Genomic DNA, 9,266 nt, shown 5'->3' on the forward strand with positions numbered 1-9,266 from the left:
GTGCCACAAGGCTCAATGCTGGGACCCCAGTTGTTTACAATATATATCAACGATTTAGACAAGAGAATTAAATGTAGCATCTCTAAGTTTGTGGGTGGCAGCGTGAGCTACGATGAGGATGCTATGAGGATGCAGGGTGACTTGGATAGGTTGGGTGAGTGGGCAGAAACATGGCAGATGCAGTATAATGTGGATAAATGTGAGGTTATCCACTTTGGTGGCAAGAACAGGAAGGCAGATTATTATCTAAATGGTGTCAGATTAGGAGAAGGGAAGGTGCAAGGAGACCTGGGTGTGCTTGTACATCAGTCACTAAAAGTAACCATGCAGGTACAGCAGAAAGTGAAGAAAGCTAATGGCATGTTGGCCTTCATTGCGAGAGGATTTGAGTTTAGGAGCAAGGAGGTCCTACTGCGATTGTACAGGGCCCTGGTGAGACCGCACCTGGAGTATTGTGTGCAAATTTGGTCTCCTAATTTGAGGAAGGACATTATTGCTATTGAGGGAGTACAGCATAGGTTCACCCGGGATGGCGGGACTGACATATGATGAAAGAATGGAGCGATTTGGCTTGTATTCGGTGGAATTTAGAAGGATAACAGTATAACAGTATAACAGTATAACAAAACTTTATTGTCATTCGGTATAAATACCGAACGAAATTTCAGCAGTCACAAGACACAGCAAAAAAGAAAAGAACACAGGACACACGACCCCAACACAAACATCCATCACAGTGACTCCAAACACCCCCTCACTGTGATGGAGGCAACAAAACTTCCCCTCTCTTCCCCCCGCACCCACGGACAGGCAGCTCGACCCCTACCGAGGCAAACGACACGCACAGTCCCCGCAAGAGGATGGAAGGCCCCGCGGCCAAGCCGCCCCGGGCACCGAAACGTCCCGCGGCCGCACCGAGCGATGTTAAGTCCAGCGGCCGAGCCGCACCGGGCACCGAAACGTCCCGCGGCCGAGCCGCGCTGGCGATGTTAAGTCCAGCGGCCAAGCCGCGCCTGGCACTGAAACGTCCCGCGGCCGAGCCGCACCGGGCACTGAAACGTCCCGCGGCCGAGCCGCGCCGGCGATGTTAAGATGAGAGGGGATCTTATAGAAACATAAAATTCTTAGAGGATTGGATGGGGTAATTGTGGGAAAAATGTTCCTGATGTTGGGGGAGTCCCGAACCAGGGGTCACAGCTTAAGAATAAGAGGTAGGCCATTTAAGACTGAGATGAGGAAAAACTTTTTCACCCAGAGAGCTGTGAATCTGTGGAACTCTCAGAAGGCAGTGGAAGCCAATTCACTGGATGTTTTCAAGGGAGAGTTAGATTTAGCTCTTAGGGTTAAGGGAATCAAGGGATATGTTTAAAAAGTCGGAACGGGGTACTGATTCTGGATGATCAGCCATGATCTTATTGAATGTCAGTGCTGGCTTGAAGGGTCGAATGGCCTGCTCCTGCACCTATTTTCTATGTTTCTATGTTTGTGTATGTAAAGCTGCAAGAAGTAACAATTTCATTGTTCTGGTCCCGGTGAAAATGGCAGTTAAACACTCTTGATTCTCTTGTTATCTTTACTGTTCTATCTACACGTTTGTTACTTTCTGGGAGCTATGGACTTGGATCCCAAGTTCTCTTTGCATGAATGCTGTTAAGGGTCCTGTCATGATCTGTATACTTTCACCTTTAATCTTTTTTTTTGTTGCATCGGCCCAGGTATTGTTACCTCCAAGGAAGAGTCAAGATTGAAGATGATTTATATATATTAATGTCCTGTTTGTAGCTTGAAGGAATTATAGCTTTAAAAGATTGATTGAGCAATATCAGAGATCAAATATATTTAATATTATTTTCTGTTTGACTGTCAAATAAATAAAAACTGATATCCATATTAAAGGTTTCATTTAGTGCAGCTTTCAATTTGCTTGGTAATAAATGATCAGCAATGACAATAGCAGCATTTGGCATCATTATCTCTCGGCTAAACACTTAGTCACAAATTGCAATGAATTCATAACAATAGAGGCCAATCATCCTTTGCCATGACTAATGCTCCCCATCTATTGATCTATTGAGATGAATTATATTTTCAATGAATGATTGAGTGATACTTTATTATCACATGTGACGGGTCACATGTTTTGTTTTGCATACCACAGGCAAAGTGCTGTGTGCAAGGAGCCAACAAAGTTACAAGGTGTTCAATGTAATCCCCAATGGTCCCTCTGTTCTCGGCGGCCCCCCAATGCTGGGTCCCCCTTTGTTCTCGGAGCCCTTCCGCCATGCTGGGACCCTCTTCCTTCCCAGAGGTGCGTGCTCGACCGACCACAGGCACCCACCGCCAGCCCATCCGATCTCCAAGACCCATCGCAGGCCTTTCCGATATTTCAAGTTCTCTTTACATGAATGCAGTTAAGGGGTCCTGTAATTTTCTGTAATCCCCATTAATTTTTTTTTTAAATACTTAAGGCTTGGATAGAGTGCATGTGGAGAGGATGTTTCCACAAGTGGGAGACTCTAGGACTAGAGGTCATAGCCTCAATATTAAAGGACGTTCTTTTAGGAAGGAGAGGAGGAGAAATTTCTTTAGTCAGAGGGTGGTGAATCTGTGGAATTCTTTGCCACAGAAGGCTGGGGAGGCCAAGTCAGTGGATAATTTTCAGGCTGAGATAGATACTGTAGATTCTTGATTAGTACAGGTCTCAGAGGTTATGGGAGAAGGCCGGAGAATGGGGCTAGGAGGGAGAGATAGATCAGCCATGATTGAATGGCGGAGTAGACTTGATGGGCCAGGTGATGGAGAAACGGAAGATCAGGCCTATGAGAATGGAGACAAAAGAGACTGCAGATGCTGGAATCTGAAGCAAAAATTCACACACGTGAGGGTTACGTCTCGTGAACCTTGCAGAGGTCAGATGTTATGTAAATCAGAAGATGTGCTTCTGCATCCACGGAAATGTGCTGTTCGACGAGGAGACCATGTGGACGTGGAGACTACATGGGTGCTCTGATGTGGAGACCACACAGAAATCAGTGAGCTGAAAGAAACCCTTGCGTAAGTGCATGTTTATTTATGTAAGTCGTGTATAACATAGGTCGGAAAGAGCCCACATTAGTGTCCCATACAAAATATGGGCAAGTTGTACAAAGTGCTGAAGTAAATAAGGGTCCAGACCTGAAACATCGCCTATGCATGCCCTCCAGAGATTCTGCAGGACCCACTGGGTAACTCCAGACTTTGTGGTTTATTCAAGATTACAGCATCTGCAGTTCCTTGTGTCTCCATTGACTTCTCCTATCTGGCAGTCCTCTGACTATTGTTACAGTATTCAATCATAAATGCTTGTACAAAGGCTCTATCTAATTTTTATCAATTTTACATAACGATAAAGCCCCATGACAAGACCAACACACAAAGAAATTAGCTGCTTCTGGGACGCAGATTGCAAAACTTGTAGAGTGAGAAAAACAAAATTAATATTTCAGCTTAATATTTCAGACCTTACTTAGCAGATACATATGTAAAAGGTGTGCTCCATCAAAGAGGTGATGGGATACCCAATACCTACTGCTTGAGGATCATCAGAAACATCGTTCCCAGGCACTGCTCTCTCCCTCTCCCTCTCGCTCACTCTGAAGATGAGCACAAAATTCATCTTAAATGCCACTTAATACATTTTAATAAGCCAGAGGGATTCCTATAACATCAGTCATTCAGTAGACTGGTAAAATATTAATCAGATGATGGAAGCACATTACTGGAGAGCTGAAAAATTCATCAGGTTTGGCATCACAGAATGGCAACAGGGAGATTGGCCTGTCAGACTTTCCAAACTACAATCAATATTCGCGAAATAGGTCTCCTTTACATTGGAAAAGCCCAATATAAACTGGGTGACTGCTTTAGAGAACACCTCCTTTCCCTGTATCAGAGGCTTTGTGTGCTTCCAGTATTTTTTACTATAGCCTTCTTTCTCAGACGTTCGCCCCAGATTTTTTTTCAGAAAAAGAGGCTTGTACATTTGGTTATTTTTGAAACTATGGCATCAGCTTCTTTAACTGCAAGCAGTGTCTGGTTGTGAGCGAGCTCAACATTGCCCTTCTCTTGACTAAAGCACAAAGTGCTGGAGTAACCCAGACTGGAAGAAAGATCTGAACCTGAAACATCACCTAACATCAGTCTGAAGAAGGGTCTCGACCCGAAACGTCACACATTCCTTCTCTCCCGAGATGCTGCCTGACCTGCTGAGTTACTCCAGCATTTTGTGAAATACATCACCTATCCATTTCCTCCAGAGATGCTGTGTGACCCACTGAGTTACTCCAACACTTTACCCAAGATTCCAGCATCTGCAGTTCCTTGTGTCTCCATTGACCTCTCTTACCTGGCAGTCCTTTGACTATTATTCGAGTGTTCAGAACATAAATGATTGTATAAAGGCTCTTTCTAATTTTATCCATTTTACACAATATTAATGCCCATGACATGACCAACAGGTGAAGACATTAGCTGTTCCTGGAAGGCATATTGCAAAACTTGCAGAGCGAGAAAAACAAAACTAATATTTCAGCTCAATGAACCTTCATCTGAACTGGAGAAGTGAAAATCAAGTGTTGCAGGAAATGGGAAGATAGAGAGAATCAAGTGAATGTCTACAACGGGGAGACTGGGGCTGTCTAGGAAACACAGTGTTTTCTCAGCTGTCTGTTTTATTATTGTAGGAAGGAACTACAGATGCTGGTTTAAACCGAAGAGTCGAACCTAGACCTAGTCTGAAGAAGGGTCTCGACCTGAAAAGTCACCCATTCCTTCTATCCAGAGATGCTGCCTGTCCCGCTGAGTTACTCCAGCATTTTGTGTCTATTGTCTATTTTAATGTATGAATTTCAAAAGGTAGGGAGGATATTTTTTTTTAAACATAAGGATATGTTGGAAGTGTGAGAGGCAGAATGGAGCAGGCACTGCAGATCTGAAATAAAAGAGAATATTGTAAATATCCAGCAGTTCAGCCAGCATCCGTGGTGAGACCAAAAATGAAACTAAATGGATGATTTTACATCAGAACTGGAGCGGTCTGAAATAAAAAGGAAAAACTAGTTACCTGAAATTATTACATTTATTGGGAACCCCAAGGAGTGTAACATATCTGGATAAAGATGATGTACTGTTCCTTGAGCTTACGTTGCTGTCTGTGTGAAGCTTGCACGTTCTCAACACAGTTTGCACATTAGCCCTGTGGATTTCGTCCGGTGCTTCAGTTTCCTCCCACTTCCAAAAAGGACATGCAGGATGTGGATTAATTGGCCTAAATTGCCCCCAGTGTATATGGAGTGGATGAGAAAGTGGGTCAAGGGGCCTATTTCCATGCTGTATCTCTAAAACTAAAGTTGAGCATCATTGCAGCAGTGTTGGAAGTTAAATTGAATGAATTGAATAGAAGTGAATACTTTATTGTCACATGTGACAATATTGTCACAGTTCAGTTATTGTCACAGTTCAGAGTACTTTAATATAAAAACGATTCTTTGCTTACATACCCAAGGTATGCAAATAGTCGCCCATAAAGGGCATTGACAAAGTTACAAATTCTAGGTTTAAAGTGGGAATAGATCATATAACTTGGAATATAGAACAGTACGGCACAGGAATGGGCCTAATGGTCCGATATTTTTGCCAAACATGATGCCGTTAAATGCTGAACAGATGCCTAATCTCCTCTGTCCACATGTGATCCGTCCTTCCATTCATTGCATATCTATGTGTCTATCTAAAACCCGAATAAATGCCACTATCTTATCTGCTAATGTGATTGAGAATGAAAGTGACAGATGACTGGAAGTCAAGCTTTCCCCACTCTGAGCAGACTTATCCTGTAAAGCAGTCGGCCAGTTTTCATTTGGTTTCTCTAAATTCGAGGAGATAACATTGTGAGCATCGAATGTAGTGCACAAAATTGGAGCAAGTGCCAGTAAATTGCTGCAGAGATAAAGGACAAGCATTGCACCACCTGAGATTGCAATGCTCAGCATAACTTCTTTTCTTTACATGTTCCCTTCTACACAGTAAGTCACTTACTCCAAAGATGCGAGTCTGAAGAAAGGTCCAAAACTGCACCTATTCACTTTCTCCAGAGATGCTGCCTGACTTCCTTTGGGTAAGTCCAGCATTTTGTGTCTATCTTCTGTATAAACCAACATCTGCAGTTCCTTCCTACTCCTTTTCTTTACAGCTTGAAGGATTGAGGTGGAGTACAAAGTTGACAACGGGCCCAATATTGACTGAGGCAAACTAAAGTCAGAACTCCAGCTGGAAAGTATGAAAATACCTTGATAAAGGGCAGTAGTTGGTGGAGATATAAGCACATGCAAACCAAGAGTGGGCAATCATTTCAGAATACTGAAAGCGGAGGAGATTCCTACGTGATTGAAAAGATAACATGGATAGAATCAGTCCTTCCTGATAGCGGTTCCTACCCCACTTCTTATAAATGGGAAGGAAGTGGAGAGGGTCTCCACCTTCAAGTTCCTGGGGACCACCATCTCCCAGGACCTCTCCTGGACTGCAAATACTACAGCGGTAGTTAAAAAGTCACAGCAGAGACTGCACTTCTTAAGACTGCTCCGGAAAAACAAACTGAAGGAGAATCTGCTGGTGACCTTCTACCGCTCCACCATTGAGAACGTACTGGCATACTGCACCACTGTGTGGTACGCTGGCTGCTCAGCTGCAGACCAGAAGGCCCTCCAGAAGGTTATTAAGACAGCAGAGAAAATTATCGGCTGTCCACTACCTTCTCTGAAGGACATCTCCAGCTCGCGTTATATAATTAAGGACAGCACACACCCAGGATATGAACTGTTTGCTCTCCTGCCCTTTGGGAGGCGCTACAGGAGCCTAAGGGCCAGAACAAACCAACTTAAAAACAGTTTCTTTCCCTGGGCCATAAGAACTGTGAATGGAATCACTTGATTTGATGTGACTCTTGCTTTCGTCGCACTTTTTAAAATATTTTCAGCATTTTAGGTGTAAAACTCATTCATTATTTATTAGGTTTTTTATTGGTTTTATTGATATTGGTATTTGTTGTGTTGGTTCCTATGTTTGTGCGATTGTCTTTGAAAGTTTTGCACTGTCACACTGTTTCAGATGTAGCACTTCTAATTTTGTTGTACTGTCGTACAATGACAATAAAGGCATATTATTATTATATTATTATTATTATTATTAAATATACATTAATACACTGATGACTGGAAGCTCATAATGAAATTTCAGCTGGTATCTGTCATTGTTCCTTGTGTGGGAATTGGAACTCTCTGCCCGCTGTGATATTGTAAAACTAACGGGATTATGGCCCAGAAATGAAGTAAGAGTAGACGGATTTCCGAAGCAAAATAACATGAACTAGTTCAGAGTAGTTTAATATAAAAACAATACATGCTGGGAAAAGTGCAGGGAAGATTTCTTCAGCTGGAAAAGAGTGCAGAGAAGATTTACTGTGATGTTGCCAGGACTTGAGGGCCTGAGCTATTGGGAGAGGTTGGGCAGGCTTGGACTTTATTCCTTGAACCGTAGGCAGCTGAGGGGGTGATCTTGCAGAGGTGTATAAGATCATCAGGGGAATAGATAGGGTATTTTACCCAGAGTTGGGGAATTAACAACCATAGGACATTGATTTAAGTTGAGAGATGAAAGATTTCATAGAAACCGGAGGGGCAACTTTTACACACAGAGAGTGGTGGGTATTTGAAGTGCGTTGCCTGAGGAGATAGTTGAGGCACGTACAATAACAACATTTAAAAGACTTTTGGACAGGTACATGGATAGGAACAGATTTGAGGGATATAGGCCAAATGCAGGCAGGGGCATCATGGGCAATTTAGGCCAAAGGGCCTGTCTGGCTCTATGACTATGACTCAAACTGAAATTACTAATGTTAGAGTATCAGGCACTTTCAAGTCAGCCAAGTCATAAAAAGATGTGGAGTAAATCTCAGGCTGCTCTGCCTCAGTAAGTAGTCACAACACCCCATACTAGTTTCCAATTCATATTTCTTCTTTTTGAAACTCCCACTTTAAAATGAGGATATTGGGGAATTGTTTCTGTGATTGCTGTTATTCAAAAGAGTGTGCAAGCTGCCTTATCACTTTCACCACAGTCTCTTATATACACCCTTCCGCACTGATTAGGATGCAGTCTTGCTTTACAAAGATGGATGGAGGGGTCCAACTTATTGTTCCTCACTGAGGTTCAGCATTGGGAATAGTTCCTTGAACAGTTCCTTAGGCAGGACTGGAGCTGTGCTTAGAAGTCCTCCTCTACCCCTTCCTTTCCCAGCAGTTTGGTCTTCTCTGGGGCTCACTGCTCAGTCTGACAGTTTAGTTTAGTTTAGTTTAGTTTAGTTTAGTTTCGATTAGATATAGAGCGCAGAACAAGACCCTTTGGCCCACTGAGTCCGCACCGGCCAGCAAAACCCTGTACACTTCCACTATCCTACACGCTAGGGACAATTTACAATCTTTATCGTGGCCAATTAGTCTACAATCAGGTACTGCTTTGTAGTGTGGGAGGAAACCGGAGCACCCGGGGAAAACCCATGCAGATCACGTCGAGAATGTACAGACAGCACCTGTAGTTAAGTTTGAACCCTAGTCTTGGGCGCTGTGAGGCAGCAACTCTACCACTGCGCCACTGTGCTGCCCATTCCATAACATTCCAGTTATGATGCATTCCAGGGGTATTCCATGCGAGGTCTATGAGCATATTGTTTGCACAAATAATCTGAATTTAACAAGAGGTTCTTCAACATGTGTCACCTGAATTCCTACCAGAATGCTGCCTGGATTAGAGGGTTTCAGGTAGGGGTCAAATAGACTTGGGTTGTTTTCTCTGGACCATTGGAGGATGAGGGGAAACTTGATATATAAGTTTATAAAATTATGAGGCATAGATTGGGTAGGCAGCCAAAATCTTTTTTTCCAGAGTAGAAATGTCTAACACTAGAGGCCATAGGTGTAAGGTGAGAGGAGGAAAGTTTAATGGAGATGTGTGCGGCAAGTATTTTATACAGAGAATGGTGGGGGCCTGGAATGCATTGTGGTGTTGAAGGCATTTGGCATTTAAGAGGTTTTAGATAGGCACGTGGAAGTGCAGAGAATAGAAGGATAAGGATCATGAACAGGCAGATTAAATCAATTTAACCTGGCATCATATTTGGCACAAGCGTTGTGGGCCTGTGCTGCACTGCTCCATGTTCTATGTTCTAT

General features: G+C 43.2%; 1 long non-coding RNA gene across 1 annotated transcript; it reads left to right on the forward strand.

The window, feature by feature from the left end:
* The first annotated feature begins 2,987 nt into the window (after positions 1-2,987).
* Positions 2,988-7,168, forward strand: LOC144593084 (uncharacterized). The gene is made up of 3 exons (XR_013547199.1): positions 2,988-3,054; positions 6,064-6,154; positions 6,230-7,168. It is a non-coding gene; the product is annotated as an uncharacterized LOC144593084 (long non-coding RNA).
* The last annotated feature ends 2,098 nt before the right edge of the window (positions 7,169-9,266 follow it).

This window comes from Rhinoraja longicauda, chromosome 4 (assembly GCF_053455715.1).
Source record: "Rhinoraja longicauda isolate Sanriku21f chromosome 4, sRhiLon1.1, whole genome shotgun sequence".
Taxonomy (NCBI): Eukaryota; Metazoa; Chordata; class Chondrichthyes; order Rajiformes; family Arhynchobatidae; genus Rhinoraja; species Rhinoraja longicauda.